Here is a 16,786-nt window from a genome sequence, read left to right as displayed (position 1 = left end):
GAAATTCACTCTTTTTAATTTCTTGGGAAAGTGAATTATTTCACAGTACTTCTGACGCAAGTCCAAATGGCATTATCTGACAGTTCAACAGAATTTTAACGTGATTGACCAGCAATTGCTGTCTTTCATAACTAGCTTCCCTTGAGGATGAAACAACCCCACCTCAGTTCAACATAACTTCTTGTAATGATTAGTCAGAATTTACACGTTCATCGTCACTAGATTGCTACATTACGAGCGTGGAAATGTTCATAATTCAGGTGTGCTACTGCTGGTGTTATCCTAAATGATCGTGTCATGCAAATGGATTTATTAATATAAGTTTGTTAATAAGTGTGCAACGTTGAAAATACAGGTCGCATTACATCTTTTTAAATGTATTGTATCCTGAAGGTTCAGGTAAAGATTAATTGGTGTCAGTGATGACTTGAGTGTGCTCCTGAACTGTGCTCCACAATTTTAGGATTTATCAAATGGCTGTTAACGAATTCAGATAATGTGTTTCAGGGAGTGGCGCTGCGCTTACGAAATGCGCAACTTGTGATGTCCTGTTTCTCACCGCCCCTCGTCTACATCATAACTTTGTGTGCACAGGGTTGGCGAAGGGTGGAGTTTGTGAGCTGCCGTGAGGAACGAAGCAGGGAGGGAACGGGGAAAAAATCACAATCTGACATTAACCAGCAATTGGAACATCACTTTGAGCTGGGGAAAGGGATTTTTCTCCGGTATTAAAACTTTTTATAGGAAAAAACATCGTAGTTAGAAGAAATAAGAGGTGAGTTTTAAAACCATTTGTTTGCGCAAGTTCTGCTCAAAAGTTTTGCTTGCATTGGGTGTGAAGTTCCTTCTGATGTTTAACATTAAGCTGGACTACACCGAAAACGGCACTTAAACTTAAATTGAAACGCATGTAACCGTTTAACCATTAGCTCAAGACTACTATAAGAAAAACAATCGGTTTGTTGTCCATCGTCTTAGATGAATCTAAGTGGGGATATTCGTGTTTGCGCATATAACCAGTAACCCTAAAGTTCAGACTATTACCAGACAGGAAAAGCTATGCAGAAGTGTAGTCACTGCTTGGAGGTGGCAGTCAACTTTTTTATGCACTACTGTTCATAGAAACTGTGCTTGGGACGCGTAAACCGGACGAAAACGAAACGGATAATGCGTTGTTTCAGGGTGAATGTCAGTCAGCGATGACCCTGGTATGAGAGTAACACGTGAAATGTTGGGGAAAAGTTTGATTATAAATAATTGTAGCTATTTTATGTATAAACAAAGAGTAGTGTTTATCAGGGAAGTCAAATATTTTTCGTTTGTTTAACAAATATAATTTACAAGTCTACATGTAGTTCACTTGCCGTCATTTGTTGGCACTGCCTTACTGACCTAGTACTGTAAACCGAAATCTAGATTAGTAGCCTATGCTACCGCATGAAAGAACAGCTACCCTTCACATTACATGATGGCTAGACTGAGTGGGTGGGTGTCTGAGGGAAACAATGTATCTCGGGTAACTATAGTCAGCTGAACCTTTAACTTAGGCGTAAGTGTTGCGAAGTCTGTGAAACAAACAAACAGACACAAAACAATGGAACGCCTCCTAACAAACATCGAAAATATATTCAATGAAATCCTCTGTTTTTCTACGTTGTATCTCCGTAGGACTATGTGGTCCAGTTTCTCAAATTAAATTTCTTTGACATTGCATAACAATAGGCCCACATGTACACGGTTACAGGACCAATTCTCTGGCTGTCAGTGAAAACTATTTTTTTTAAACACTTTCCGGCTGCCGATATAAGCTGTGGTGTCTGGGCTAAATGTTAGTCGTTGTATATTAAACTTTGTTCTTTGAGGTAACGCATGGTCTGTAGTTTTTTTTCGCCTGTGCTTCGACTTGCACGCATAGAAAAGTATCGTGTGAGCTTGAAGTCGTCTAACAAGCTTGGGAAATGCAGCCAGTGGGTGCGAAATTTGCGACGCACACCAGTCACGCTGTGACAAGGCGTGACAGGAAGCCAGCGGAAAAAAAATAATGTAGCCGCGGGCTACTTGTTTGATTGTGACTGTTCATGTTCTAAAGTAAAGTAGTTAAACGGTACATTTTCCGGTGTAGGCTAAAGAAAGGTGCTTTTGCAACGTGTATTATCACGGTTACATATGAAAACGCATCTCTTGGACAGGAACGTTGTCTGTGTGTAGAAAATTACGAAGAAATGTTGGAAGCTTTCAAAAGTGTTTGTTGCAGTTACATAGTTTGTATCACATGTCGGTGTGACACTACAAACAATGTTATTTTTAAACAAATGTTGCAGTTCTGCAAATATTTTGGGCCCCCTCACTCAAACATGCTTCAAAATCGGTAGAGTAGGCATCTTTGGAATTTTGAACTAATTCGAATGGTGTGAATCCAAAAGGCATTCCATTAAATGAGATTTTCTTCCGTCTCTGCAAAAAAAAAGCAGTTTTGTGTCTATCGTTAATAAGTGTGCCGAGCTAGCGTTTGAAATAAAATTGGAGAAAAGAAAATCACTGGAGTGTTTGAAATGTACACCCTGGGGAGAAGTTAACTTGGACATACCAAGCTTGAAAACATGTCTGTGCCTGCATCCAAATCCAGGCTCTGCACTGGCCTGTTTAAGTCTAAGTTTCCAGCGCATTTGGCTTTCTGTGCAAGTCGTCCTGACTCAAAGTTGTTCACACAGTTTTAGGTGGCATGTTTCAATGTGGGTATTTAAGGGATTATTGGGACCGGTTTGGATAAAGCTAGAGTCTTTGCTGGCTGGGAGGATATGGGTATCCCACAATGCTCTGCGAGGCACGTGGCTCGGGCCTGAACTAAATCGGGGTTCCGCGATGGTGGAAGGCGGAGGGTGAATCCAGAAGCCTGGATGCTTTGATAACCTCCTGTGGCCCTAACGGGGGCTGCTTGGGCTGAGGGGGAGATGGGATGGATTGGAACATGGCCAGGTGTTTCTGAAACACAGCCAGATATGTATGACCAAGGGCTCGCTCAGAGTTTTATGGCCTCGATGTTCCACACTGGGTTCCATTAACGTCTCACTGTAAGCCTGTCCCCTCATAAAACCCCTCAGGGACTCCTGACTCCTGTCCCCCCCCCCCCCCCCCCCCCCCCTCACAGCCCAGAATGAATGGTGGTCAGTTGGAGTCATAGGCTAGGAAATGGAACATTTGGAATGGGGGGGAAGAAGAGAAAAAATCATGCTTGGTAACTATACTAATACATGCATTCAGATCCATTGTCTTGTTTTGACTTGCATCAGACCATATATATAATCTACTCATAGTTCTGCACTGAAGCCGAGGTAACACTCTGCATTGACAGACTTCTACTCCCTGGAACCATTTTGAACAATCAAAAATTGTGGAAAAACCTGATGAAACAAGTATTCCATGAAGCATCGGTTGGAATGAAGGGAGTTTGAGGCCTTGGAATTTTGCTCAGGTATGCAGGTCCCCTTAGCTGACTGATCACCAGATTGTAATCGCTGGAGTGAATGTGCTGAGCAGCAGAACGCAGAAGGCTGGCCCCCAGTCTCCTGCCTTCCGTCAGGCCTGTTTGGCGGTGCGCGGTTCTGCACGCTCGAAACGTTGCGCGCTGCCGAGCGATTAATGACATCCGCGGTAACCTACATAACCGACGGGATTGTGGGATTGCCCTGCCTGGCCTGATGCGGGGGGTGAGGGGTCTGCTCTCGTCCCAACACAGCGGGCGGGGGGTGTGCCTATGGCCGCAGGCTTTTCCTGCGAGAGAGTTGTCCTCTTTTAGGCCGGCCGAAGAAGCGTTCAGTTCAATTAACATCTGACCACGATTCTCATTTATAAGCGGGAGCGTACTTTTGACACTGGTGCGCATTTGGGTGCTGGCTTTTTAAGGTGAAAAACTGGGGACAGAACATTGGGAGCGGAGTGTGAGGGTGGTGTTTTGCGTGCTGCCACTGGTTCAAATTCATTGGCTCTGCTTTGGCCCCGTTGTTAGAAATGCATTCTGCATACTGCCAGTACAGGGGTGGCGACCTGTCAGAACGAATCTGTTCTGGCGCGCTATCATGTTTATACGACAGCCTGAAATCGCAGATCCTGTTGATGCAATGCCTGGGCCAAAGAGATGGCTTTCTGTTGATCACTCTCTGTACCCCAAGGCTCCATCCATGGGTGAGTGCCAAAATTAATTAGAGCTGGAACGTTTAGATGTCAATAACCGCTTTGGTCGATCGTACAATGCGTATGCACACTTGCTTCCTGGCACATAAAAAACTTAATTGGGGAGCACCAGGATTTTGGACAGAAACAAACTGTATAAAGAATGAAATATGAATCATGGTGACTGTAGTGTCTCTTGTGACACGTGAACTCAAGTTATATGCGGTCACATGGTGCTGCCAACAGTTTGAGATAAAATGATGAGGAGGTGCTGGTACAGTTTGTGGATGTCCTCGAGGAACAATGAGACTCAAGGACCTAATACTTTCCAGTATCAGAAGAGGAGACGCTGACTCAGTTTTGCTGCTGCCTTGAGCCTTACACTGTGGTCCTATAATAACAACAGGTTAGAGCAGTGGTTCTCAACTCGGGCCAGAAAGGGCCGGTGTGGGTGCAGGCTTTTGTTCCAACCAAGCAGTTGCACATCTGATTCTACTAATCAAGGTCCTTAGTAAAGACTCCAAAGGTTGATTAGTAGAATGAGGTGTGTAACTGCTTGGTTGGAACAAAAGCCTGCACCCACACCTGCCCTTTCTGGCCCGAGTTGAGAACCACTGGGTTAGAGGTTTATTCACTTGTTCCAGAAAAAGCTCTGTAGCTAAATGAGTCTTGGTGTTTGTCCCCTCCTCTTGGACTTTATATATCAATATAAATCAATATCAATATATCAGTTATCCTTAGCAGAGCATACCTTCAACATTTACTGTAAACAAATTGCAAGTATGGTTTATTATACAAGCATTATTTTCTTTCCAGAACCACAGCTTTTGCAGTGAGAGTTTCTCAAATTTTTGTTCTGTTAATGCCTCTCACAGTTCAGGTCTACACAGGAAGCTGAGATGTCTGTTGATAAGACAGTGCCACAATGTTTTTTTATCTCAAACTCATCCTATGACGTGTGCCTTCATTGACCTAAATCTGCAGGTTGTCGTGGATTCAGTCAGATTCTTTTTAAATCGCAAGAAATATTAGCATCTGTACGAAGTTATTTGAAATTTTTGTGGACATTTTCAGCCAACTGTACAACAACAGTCATTATGTGACCAACAGTGCTGATATTATATAAAATTATATTATGTTATGCTGCAATATTGGAACACCACTGCTATTGGTAGTATTATGTCATTCTGTAATGTTGCAGTGCCAGTGCCTTCTAGGTGTCTTTTGTCTCTCAGTTATGAGGTGAAGGGGTCTGCATTATGCCACTGCTGGTGTTAATAACCAGTGAAAGTCAGCATGGGACTGGTCTGCACGCCAGGCACTCTCCTGCTAACAAGGTTGCTATTGAGGACACACTGTGCGGTATTGTGGTGGGGGCGTTGGGGGGGGGAGGGGGAGATGGGTGGGGAAATAAGGCTATCATTGTCCTCCCTGGAGATGGAGGGATGGGGGGGGGGGTCACGAGAGGAGAGGTAAACGCGCATTGCCCTGCGACACTCTCGTCCTCTCTGGCGAGGCTCCGCCCCCTTTCTTCGTCATTTGCGCGAAAAATTCCACGGCCGTGCAAATGAAGCCTGCCCCGCAGTTCCCACAATGCACCTCCACCGCTGGCTTCCAGGAGCTCTGGAGGGAAGGGTTGTTCGTGACTGAGACAAGATGGTCTTGAGCTGTTTTGGGATTTATAAGCTGATGTTTAGGCTACCTGCCAGGACCAGGTGATGTGATAACTGGCTTATTGGAGATGGGTACGGAGACCAGATTTACATTGACTTGTATTATCAGTCTGATGTATGGGTTTTTATTTCTTCAGAAAGTTATCAGTTCCTTAGAATATCTGCTTATTTGAATAAGCTCTTGCATACTAAATGTTTGAAAACTATCTTTTGTCTTCCGTTGAATAACTATACATAAAGCACGCATTTAGGAGTTTCTGGGTAGTCACATGTGCTTCATTTGAAATCGGACTATCTGAGTTCCATTTGTTTTGTCTGGCTTTAAATCTCGTGTGGGCACGCACTGCCCCGACTAAAATTTATTTGAGGTAGGCGGTCTTTTGTAAAAAGTTCTGCACTGTGTTCGGCTTCAAAGGCCACTTCCATGGAAACTGTTTTGATACAGTCATTGATAAAACATAAGGTTTCATTAAAATACCCTGTTTGCACATGTAGTTCATCCATCATCGGTGTCATTTTCCCCTTGTGACATGCTGCAACATTTCTAAGTGGGAGTCTCTAAAAGGCTGTAAATCATTGAATGGTTTCCTGATGAAGCGATGTACTGACTCCCAGAATTTGCGTAGCAAGAATACATTTGTGTCCATTTTTAATTATATTGCTAACATGTAAAAGTATACATGCACATTTTTCAAAACAAATTCTTGATATTTTCACTTTGATGTTGGGTGGAGCAATGAGATGTGTTAGTGGAGGCACGATACAGAAGTTGATTCTACAATTTATTGGGCTTTGCATCTGTATGCGTGTTATTTTTCCACCTTGTGGCCTAAGTGTGATTGTATTTCTGGCTTGAGTATTAAAAGCCCCAAAAGATACGATCAAAGAGAATTTGCATACCTGTTTATAAAATTGCTGTTGAATAACTGGTTACTAAGCAACTGACCAGATTCATGGAGAATATGTGTGGTCAAGTGTGATTGGCCCTTTTCTCTGCGGTATAAAATCTGTGGGATCATCATTTAATAAAGAAGTTGAGTCTGATTCATTTGAGGGGCAGTGAACAGTCATGGATATCCATCTTGAGTCATTGATATCCATCTTGCGTCATAGATATCCATCTTGCATCATAGATATCCAACTAGAGAGAGACCTGTCCTGGCAGGTCACCATGGATATCACCATAGATGTCTAGACCCCCACAGCAGCAGCTGGTCAGCGGCAGTTAGGTGTTATATTTAGGGCCGAATTCCTGTACAGCTGTCAAGTCCACCTTCGGTGGGGGAGGGGGGCGGAGTCAAGGCCTTGTGGTGTGGTCATCTTTAGGAGAGAAAGCTCTGCTGTCTGTAGGGAGGGGGGCGGAGTTCGAGGCCTTGTGGTGTGGTCATCTTTAGGAGAGAAAGCTCTGCTGTCTGTAGGGAGGGGGGCGGAGTTCGAGGCCTTGCGGTGTGGTCATCTTTAGGAGAGAAAGCTCTGCTGCTTGTGCAGACTTCCTTTCAGTCCGGGTCAGACCTGCTGTAATGAACCAGGCTTGATGATGCAATCATACAGTGGTTACTCTGGCTGGCTGAGGACAAGGCCATACTTAGGACAAATGTATTCAAAAAGGTGAATGGCGTCACTACTGTGCTAATCCTTAATTTTTCACTGTTCTTGTTTCTTTCCTTTATCCCCATCTAGCCAAGGTCCTGTAGTTACATATTCTTCCCTGCAAAATGTGCACGAGAGGAAGCTTGAGGACAACGGAATTGGAATTGGAGTATATTTCATATTTCTCCCTCATCTTAAGTTTTACGAACACCTGTCTTAAATGTGCAAGATTGAGGCAAACACAAGATGTGTAAAATCTAAATAATCCACTTAATATGCTTCAACACACTTCCCCCCCCCCCCCCATGACATTTATTAGTGTTCCCCGTGCCTGGCCTGGCATAGCCGCTAAATGAGAAATGTGAAACCTGCTTTGCTGCTGGGTAGAGGTTTGCATTCATTCTGTTCACAGGGTCACCGCTTTCTCTGCTCCAGATCACCTAGGGTAGCAGGTCCCAAAATTGAGACCCCCTTGTGGTGTGTGTGAACGATGTTGTATGTCACATGATACACACGAAAAAATAACTTGCTGTGCATAATATGCTTTCCATTTGACATTAACACTGGTCAAATTAAACACTGCACCTGTTATGGCATACTCACTGTTGTTTTGACACCTTGAAAGCATTTTACTTCCATATTTGAGCATATTTCAGGCTACTAGTTATTAAAGAGTAGGTTACAGGAAACGTATTTGCTGATTAAGTGGATTTTCAGCCTGTGGGAGTTTGTAAACTACTGGTGGAAACTCCAGAGCACCTCCATATAGTGACGGGACAATGAGATTTCAAAAATCCCATAATTGGTTGAACTACAGCAAGATGTACTTATTTCAGCCAATCAAAATGGATTTGACTAAGAAACTAGAATTCTGTGGAACAGCCAATCTTATTGGTTCTCATCATTGAGCACTCTCATTGGGCTCGTCCCATTCTGGGTTTCCTGAAGCCTCACCACAGATGCTTTAGTCTCCCCAATTACTTGGCTCCTGTGCTGCTTACATCACTCTCTGTTCTTAGCGCCGGAGATTCTGTCCGATAATGGGAGTTTCCAGGGTTGTATTACACTACACAAGTCCTTTGCCACGGTATTGTGCTTGGTCATGCCCCCTTCATGCATTTCAGATTTACTAAACTGGACTGTTTTGACCTCGGCAGTAGGGTGACAGAACTTTCTGTGTTCAGAATGTGTAGAGTATCTGGTTGGTGTATAGAGTCTGTAGCTCACTCTTTCACCACAGCCTGTCGTTCCAGAGCACACCTTTGATTCACGGGCACCCTTTGCCCATGCCTTTTTCTCACTGGTGCACATGGGCTTGCATGTGCTGTGTGCATATGAACCCCGTTATCTGCCCTGGGTCTCCCTTGGTAACAAGCAGGCTTCCCTGTCCCAAATTAAACTCTGATTGGACCGTTTCCAAGGTTCAAAGGCCAATGGTGCGCCAGGTTTAGCCTCTGTAGTAAAGTGACTCCTGTAGCATCATCACTATTACATCCACTGATACCTCCGTGTGATTTATGGATAAACACATGTGATTTATGGACTTAGATTCATTGTGTATATTTTTTCTTCACTCTTAACACAAGCATCTCCAGCTGTGTCATGATATTAACATAAAACTGTGGGAAACCACGATCACAATATGACAAAGTCAAATAAATTATTTTCTTCTAAGTTGGTAAACTGTACTGGAATGACGCATCTAAGATGAGGTTTTGAAACGTGGAGTGAGATGTTGACAGATGCAAACTATCTGTGGCTTTAAGGGTAATCTGAGTAGGCACACTGGCATGCAAATCTGTTTTCATGCAGAGTGACTATAAAGTAATTGTGAAGGTGCTCTGTGTGGAAAATTCATATTTAGACCTACTTCTTGGCATTTAACAGATGCCCTTATCCAGTGTAACTTACGAAGGTTACATTTTTCCCCATGTATTAATGTATTAATGTGGCTGGATATTTTACTGAAAGCTATTTATCTCTGTTCAAGGGTTCAGTAGCATTGGGATTTGAACCTGCAATCTCTCAGTTTTAAGCCCAGTTCCTAGACTGTTATACTCTACTGTGTTCAACTTCACAGTTTAATTGCAGTTGTAAACTTTACTAGTGATCATTTTTCCAAGTGGCTTGATGAACTGCACTGGAGTTATTTTATGTAAGTTTGGCTGCATTTGTTCTGTGGTATTCTAGGCAAAGAGCTGCACTTCCCTCATATGTAGCTATCCCAAAAATGAGCTACTCTTATCTACAGTGTGTATAACCCCCAACAGCCCTTTGTGTTCACTGACCTTGAACTGTAGACTAATGCCAGAGATGTCAAACGCCCAAAATATTGTTTTTATGACCGTGGATGCATGAAAATGAGTCCCTATGCTTGATCATGTTTGTTTTTCTTGAATGAGCAGTGGAGATTTTTTATAGATTATAGATCCCGGTATCTAGTAGTGTGTTTAGGCCCTGCATCTGCTGAAAACCATTTCTGCGGTGCATAATTACAGGGTAATAGTTATCATATTAACATGTAGTTGTTAAGTTCTTCTTTTTTCTTTTTATTTCACCGTCAGCACGTCACTGCCGTTGATAAGTGAGAGTATTGTAATGCAGGCAGAGACGGTGTCGTGATGGGATGGTCCTGGTCTGCTCGGTGCATGGTCTCCTCCTGGCTGTAGGTCACTGCCGCAGCGAAGCAGGTCAGACGTAGTCCTTGGGACGCCCATCCCGGAGTCCCGCTCTGGGTCTCCATGGAGATGCCCCTGGGGGCCTGAGGCTGATGAGATGAACAGGAGATGATGGTCTAGATTCACAGGGGAAGGGAGCCAGCTTCAGGGGTCCTGTTGTGTGATGCTTAAGCAGAGCCAGATATGAGTGTTTTAGGCTTGTAACGGTGTCAGAAGCGGAATTACATGAAATTGTCTGTACTGGTTATTGGTTTATTACATGCACGTGTATAAAGAAATAATTGAATTTATGGGGCTGCCAGGCAGCTTGGTCCATTGAAAATACTGCTTCTCAATGTGCTGTTGCAGCCCTTGGTTTTGCCCTGGATCCTGACCAGGCCAGCAGCAGGCTGCGGCTGCCCCACCCCTGGGATGGCATATTCGGATATAGGTGTTAATATTCTTCATGATCCCAATCCATTATGCCACAGTGGGTGTGGTATTCAATGCTCTTTTATGGTGTCAACAACAATTCTGACTAAGTATAAAATATAAATATAGTAATGATATTTTATATTTATATATATATATATATATATATGTGTAAAAATGGGGCAGTATATATATAATATATTTACGCACACACACACACACACACACACACACAGTATAATTTCAAGATACAAAATCTGCAGTTGCTTAAAAAGCACTGAAAAGTTAAAAACAGAAGACAGCGATTTGGCTCATGTCTGCAACCGCTTTGTGCATTGCCAAAGTCTTTCCTTCCTGAATTTAGCTTCTTCTTTCATGTCTAAGTGTGTCATTTTCTTTTTTCCACCACTTGCTATTCTCAGATATTAAAATACGAGAAAAAAAAAATGTCCTCGTCCAGCCCCCTGCCGTATCCGAGCACTCCTCCGATTTTCAGGGCTTGGTTTCGGCTGAAACGCCAGGCCCCCCTTTTCGCTGAAATGCTGTGGCCCCTAGTATGGTAAAGCCGAAAGTGAATCACCTCACGCTGAAAAGACTTGAGACGTTATTTACGTCTGCGTGAGTGAGTGTCCATCCTCCAGGTTTATACCCGTTTAGGAGATCTCGCCCAGCCGCTCTGCTGCGGGAGGTGCCGCAGAACGTCCCTCCGCCACTGTTGTTCTGGCAACCATATTTGGTCAAAGCAAATGCGCGCTGTTATTCTTCTGGCTAACGAAACCGTTTGCTTTGGAATCCGGTTGGATTCCTTCGGCGTGTCGATGATTTGCAATGCATAACACCGCTATCTGTTTCGATCGCCCCTGCATATTTTGGATGATTAATTGTCCACTTGCCGCTATGAAAACAATTTTTATTTTATTTATTTATTTTTTTTTTTTACAAACCTTTCAAGCTTATATTCTCAGTAAAGCAAACTGAGTACTGCCTTAGTGTAGCATAGTGGGTAAGGAACTGGGCTTCTAACCGAAAGGTCATTGGTTCGATTCCTGGGTAGGATACTGCCGCTGTACCCTTGAGCAAGTTACTTAACCTGCATTGCTTCAGCTGTACAAATTGATGCAATGTAAATGCTGTGTAAAAACTTGTGTAAGTCGCTCTGGGTAAGAGCGTCTACTAAATGCCTGTAATGTAATGCCTTAGTTCATCTAAACGTACTGGTGAATGCTGACATAGCCTAGTGTGTTTAAGCAGAAGTGGTTTGTTGGAGAAGCTCTTCTCCTCTCAGAAACAGACTACCCGAGGCCGTTACGCCTTTAGTTTGGCCCCGTCCTATGGGAGCATGTATTAACAAGCGTCTATAAAATTCAGATCTGTTCATGCCCGGAGCAAGCATCGCTCTCTTGATTTGTTAAACACAAATCAGCATATGTACTGCTTTATAAGAAGAATAACTGAAATCCAGAGCCTTTTCTGTGGGGAGAACCAGGTGACATTTGTCAAAGTAGAATATGAAATCCTTCATGAACTCTCTGCACGGTAATTCATATCAGTGGGTATATTGTTTGTCGTCTGATAATTCACTGTCTTACATACTTCACCTTCTCTCTATGTGAGTGGAATTTGCTATATTTGCAGCACTGGGTTAAAGCCCAGTCCCGTGGTCTGAGTATCCCTATGACGTGTCCTGGGCATCTTGTGCTGACTCATGCTCTGGCTCTGGATCTCGTTAAGTGCGTGCACCATTTCAGAGTCCCCGGAGAGCCCGTGACCTCACTCTCCAACAGCGTCAGTTTACATACAGTGGCTGTACTCAAGGTGAACAAATGCACATTCTTCCCCAGTTATTTACTTATTTGTTTTTTTTTGTGCCTTGCGCAAGGGACTCGGACATTGTTTGGCGCTTGACTCATGGCTAAGGCAGTAGCTGAAGTAGAGAGCCAGAGGATGCGGCCAGGGTTGCCGCGGTGACTGGCCCGTGGCCCAGGTGTATGCTTTTAAAGATGACGTTGCTGTGAAGGCCTGTTGTAGTGGATGAGTGTTCTCCCTGCCAGCTCTTCTGGCTATCAGTTCAAGCTTTCCCTTAGAAGGGCTTTACTGAGTACGAGACTCATTTCAAATATTTGGAGAGAAAAAAAGAAAGAGGAGAAAAAAAAAACGCTGATGTCCCTTTCCACGGCTGGAGCTTGTGCCGATGTTTCGCGACGTGCGGTATTTTTTATTAACGTGTCGATGAGATGGCGGTCAGCTGTGTGCACGAGCCGCGCCCGCTAGCACTGAATCGTGTTGCTGATCTGCACGTTGGAATGGAGTTGCACTGCCAGTGTCTTTTGGGTGTCTTGAGAAATGTGAGAATCTGTTCTCCGTCCATCCATTCATCAAATGACGACCTCCTCAGTCTTGTCCCAGTGCTATTAGCACAATTTATGGACAGTACTCTCTTCCTGGCCTTGATTTTGGGAATGTGTAATTACTGTATGCAACCTTGAACTGCTGTTGCTGTGTAATGGGAAATAGAGGACTGTGGGATTGATTCAGTGTATTTGCGATCGGCGTGTGAGGGCGTGGGATTCTGAAGAAAACGGAATTCTTTTTTTTGATGCGTCACATTTTAGAGTACGCAGATCTTAACCTGAATACAAGGCTTTTTTTTTCTCCCCAGTGCAGATTTTTTTGGACTGATAATGTATGATAATGTATTGATAATGTACAATGTATTGTAGACGCTTTAAGTCTGACTGCGCTTTTCTGAGCAGCTGCAGTCCCTTGTGTTGTAGCCTGCGGCGCTGGCTACAATGCACTGGCGCGACACCAGCTGTCTTCATGGAAATGTGGTTGTCAGCGTGAAGGATCATGGGCATCCGGATTGACTTCCTCTTTCGCAGCGAGCATGTAGTGAGGACTTTTATCACCAGACATATTTTCCCATGATGCATGGTGGGAGGTGGCCAGACGGGTGTCTGTTTCTCCAAAGCGGTATCAGTACCATCTTCTCATTGATGCTGTGGACACCTAATCACCGCAGGCTGCAGTTGCTGCACCGGAGGGGTGATTCTAGGAAAGAAAAAATGTGATTGGTCCACATCTTATCAGTAGGCTGGCGGTTGCAGAGGATGAATGTTTAGCAGCCGTACTGGTCTGGTTTGGAATTTTTCACGTTGTCTTGTGATTTCAGCTCCATGGGCCTTGACCTGGTTGACCCCTGTTTGGCAGGTTCACAGGCTGTTGTACGGGCAGCAGTATGGCAGTAATGTTCAGGGACCTGGGGTTGTAATTCAGAGGTTGCAGGTTCAAATCCTAGTGGATGGGGGGTGGGGGGGGAGGGGGGGGGGGACTGTCATTGTATCCTTGGGCAAAGTAGCTTAACCTGAATTGCTTCCGCAAATATCCCTCTGTATGCATTTGCATTAAAAATATGTAAGCTATGTATGTCTTTCTGGATGAAGGCACTAAATGTGAGTCTTTCTAAAGACCCTCCATTCTGAAGAGCATTCTCCAAATGGGATCTGACACGTGCCGAGCCATGACACCTCCGGCAGAGTGACAAAACTTCCAGAACAGATTCTGAGGGTTCCCCCTCGACAGAGGGGGAAAAAAAGTTTGGTTGTCCTTGCGGTTGCTCCATTTGGCCAACCACAACGGCCATCCCACATGTCAGAAGTGGGGAACTGAGCCCTACACAAAGATGTTAACAAGCTTGAGCATCTGTAGGGACTTGAGCATCTCCCCCAGGGAGAGTTGTACACAGCTGGGGGCTTTTAATTTTTTTACATAAATTGTTTTTTATTTTTCAAAAATGGCCTTCTGTAGAGAAAGTTCAGTTTCTCTCTGTCTCTCCCAGGGGATTGTGGGTAGGACCTCCCATAGGGAATGGTTATCCTTTTTTCCCAGGCTAAGATTAAAATAACACGGACATGGAGCTTGTCTTGGAGCAACCTGTCATTATTGTCGGTCAGAAGCTGACAAAAACAGAAACGATAAAAACGGGAACATTACCACCCCCCACACGCCCTGTTCTGGGGTTTTAGGGGATCAGTTGATCTGGGAAGCGTACCCTGTTTGTCACCATCTTAATGAATAGGCCTCTGTGCTTCTTCATACCCTGGGGGGCTCTTAACTGTGTAGCGCTTTGGGGTACAAATGTGACCGCCCTTTGTTTGGCATGGAGGTTCACTCCAAGGGACCAAAACGGCAAAGAATGACAACATTTCATGGTGTAATTGGATTAGCTGCAAAGTAGCTTCCATTCACACTCTGGGAGGGACCCCCCCCCCCATTTGTTATTTGTGGCACCTGTTGAGCTCAACACACAATGTCCATTTTGTATTATAAGAGACGATTCCTAACTGTTGTGAGGGTTTTGATCTTGACCTCCTCTTTGAAATGAGGTCATTAATCCAGGTGTCCAGTCCGTGGTGTCTGCTAGGTTTTTGGTGCATTTCAAAGTGCTCAATTTAAGTCGTTGATAGGCTAAAAATGTCCACACATTTGACCACAAAATGTCCGCATTGTTTCTGAATTGACTGCTGATTGAAAGAAAAATGGCAAAACCTGCGTCGCTGACTGACCGACCAAATGCTTTTCTGAATGAAGACCGACGTGCCACTGTAGGCTTATTAGCAGTTTTAGTTTGAATTATGAATGTAGTACCCATGGTTCAATGTAGCCGATTTATTGGTTGCACTCCGGAGGGTAATGTGACTCTGATTTGGAGAACTTCTTTTTTTCTCCCCCAGAACTAAAAACTGCACGAACTGCACCACTGGCCCAGTTGAGACTTTCCTTAGAAAGCCAGGTCATATTTTAAGGTGCGATGTTGAATTCCTTCCATTATAAAGGAAGGGTGTGTGGCGGCTCCAGATTTCTGTTGAAGCCTGCCTCTGACAGGGACATAAATCCAAAAACTGATGAGCCAGATCAACTTGTAGATTTCTTTTTTTTCTTCTTTTTTCCTCCATCACATCGATTGACATTTTTACGCCCCCCCCCCCCCCCCAAACATTCCTACATCCCCTTGGGGAGCAAATGAAATTACAAGGGCTTCAGGGGCTGAGAGTCCCTCCCTTTTCCCTGCCTCGAACTCTCTCTCCACAGAGAATGGCCGTGGAATTCGAGAGGAATGCGGTGTGGAATTCAGCCATGAAGCGTCTGGGCTGGGGCAGCCATGATGTGTCTCTAACCCAGGCTCATGTTCCTGTTCTGAATCCACCAAAGCTTAATTTAAGCACAGGACTGGGCTTTGGCAAGCCGCTCTGCTCAGAGGGAAAGCGAAGAAAGACTCCCAAAGCACCGCCTGCATTTTTTAAAAATCTCACGCTCTTTCTCTCTCTCTCTCATTAAGTGCACCTTATGGAACTGACACATTTTCAAAGCTGTGGTCTCTTAGCCAGTGGGGGGTTTCAAATGGGAAAGTTTGCAGGGAAAGAGGAAAGTCTTGGAGCATTTTGAAAAGGAACCCAACGGCATTGTACTAATGCTGAACGTGGCCAGCGGGAAGTAGATTGAGGCCATTACTCTTTATTAGTTTTTTGCTCCCAAGAGGAAGTTTTTTTTTTTTTGTTTTGTTTTGCTTTTCGTGATTCTGAATCGATATAGCCCAAGTAGTGATTTTGTGGAAATGCTGTAGTTTCCTGTGAGAGATTGCGCTCCATTAGGATAGCTTCCTGCCGTGCTGTTTTACCGCCATTTTGATTCCGTAACTGATGTCATAAAGGCCTGTGTGTTTCCGCGGTCCGAAACGTGGGTGCACTTTCGGGCCTCTCCGTTCGCTGAAAGCAACCTGAAGTTGTTACAGATAGAATCTTTGGTGCCAACTCCGGAATTTGGTGTTGAACCCGATGTGAATATTCTTTGACATTTGAGAACAATCTGCGCTCTGTTCCGTGATACGATCATTCTGAGCTTCAGTTTGTCTTTGACTTTGATGCGTGTTCCGCCTGGAGAGAATGCTAGCTGTTAGCCGCGTTTCGTTCTGTTCGCTCTTTTTAAAAAACTCTTTAGTTGTGCCGTTAATGCTTAAATGCTGTTTTTATATGGTAGATTTGGTGGTGGCCGACTTGTAAGCACGCAGTGAGCTCTTCAGAAAATCTGTGTATCCTTTCATGTTGGTGTGGTTCATGCACATTCACATATTTTTTCCGGGTTACTCCTCAAATTAATTGGATCTGTCGTGTTACGACTCCAACAGAATGGAGCACAGGATGCAATTTCAGCCAAACATAAGGTTGGAAAAGAAAAGTCCCCACGGTGGACTTTTTTCCTAATCTG

General features: G+C 44.2%; 1 protein-coding gene across 2 annotated transcripts in view; it reads left to right on the top strand.

Moving 5' to 3' along the window:
* The first annotated feature begins 606 nt into the window (after window positions 1-606).
* The window catches only part of tln1 (talin 1), a 116,379-nt gene continuing 100,199 nt past the window's right edge, over window positions 607-16,786 (top strand). For both annotated transcript variants that reach the window (XM_035392076.1, XM_035392078.1), the window contains exon 1: window positions 607-775. The gene's annotated coding sequence lies outside the window, so the exon portion shown is untranslated. The remainder of the gene's footprint in view (window positions 776-16,786) is intronic.

Source organism: Anguilla anguilla, chromosome 14 (assembly GCF_013347855.1).
Source record: "Anguilla anguilla isolate fAngAng1 chromosome 14, fAngAng1.pri, whole genome shotgun sequence".
In the NCBI taxonomy this organism is placed as follows: Eukaryota; Metazoa; Chordata; class Actinopteri; order Anguilliformes; family Anguillidae; genus Anguilla; species Anguilla anguilla.
This window is presented reverse-complemented; position numbering and strand designations above follow the sequence as displayed.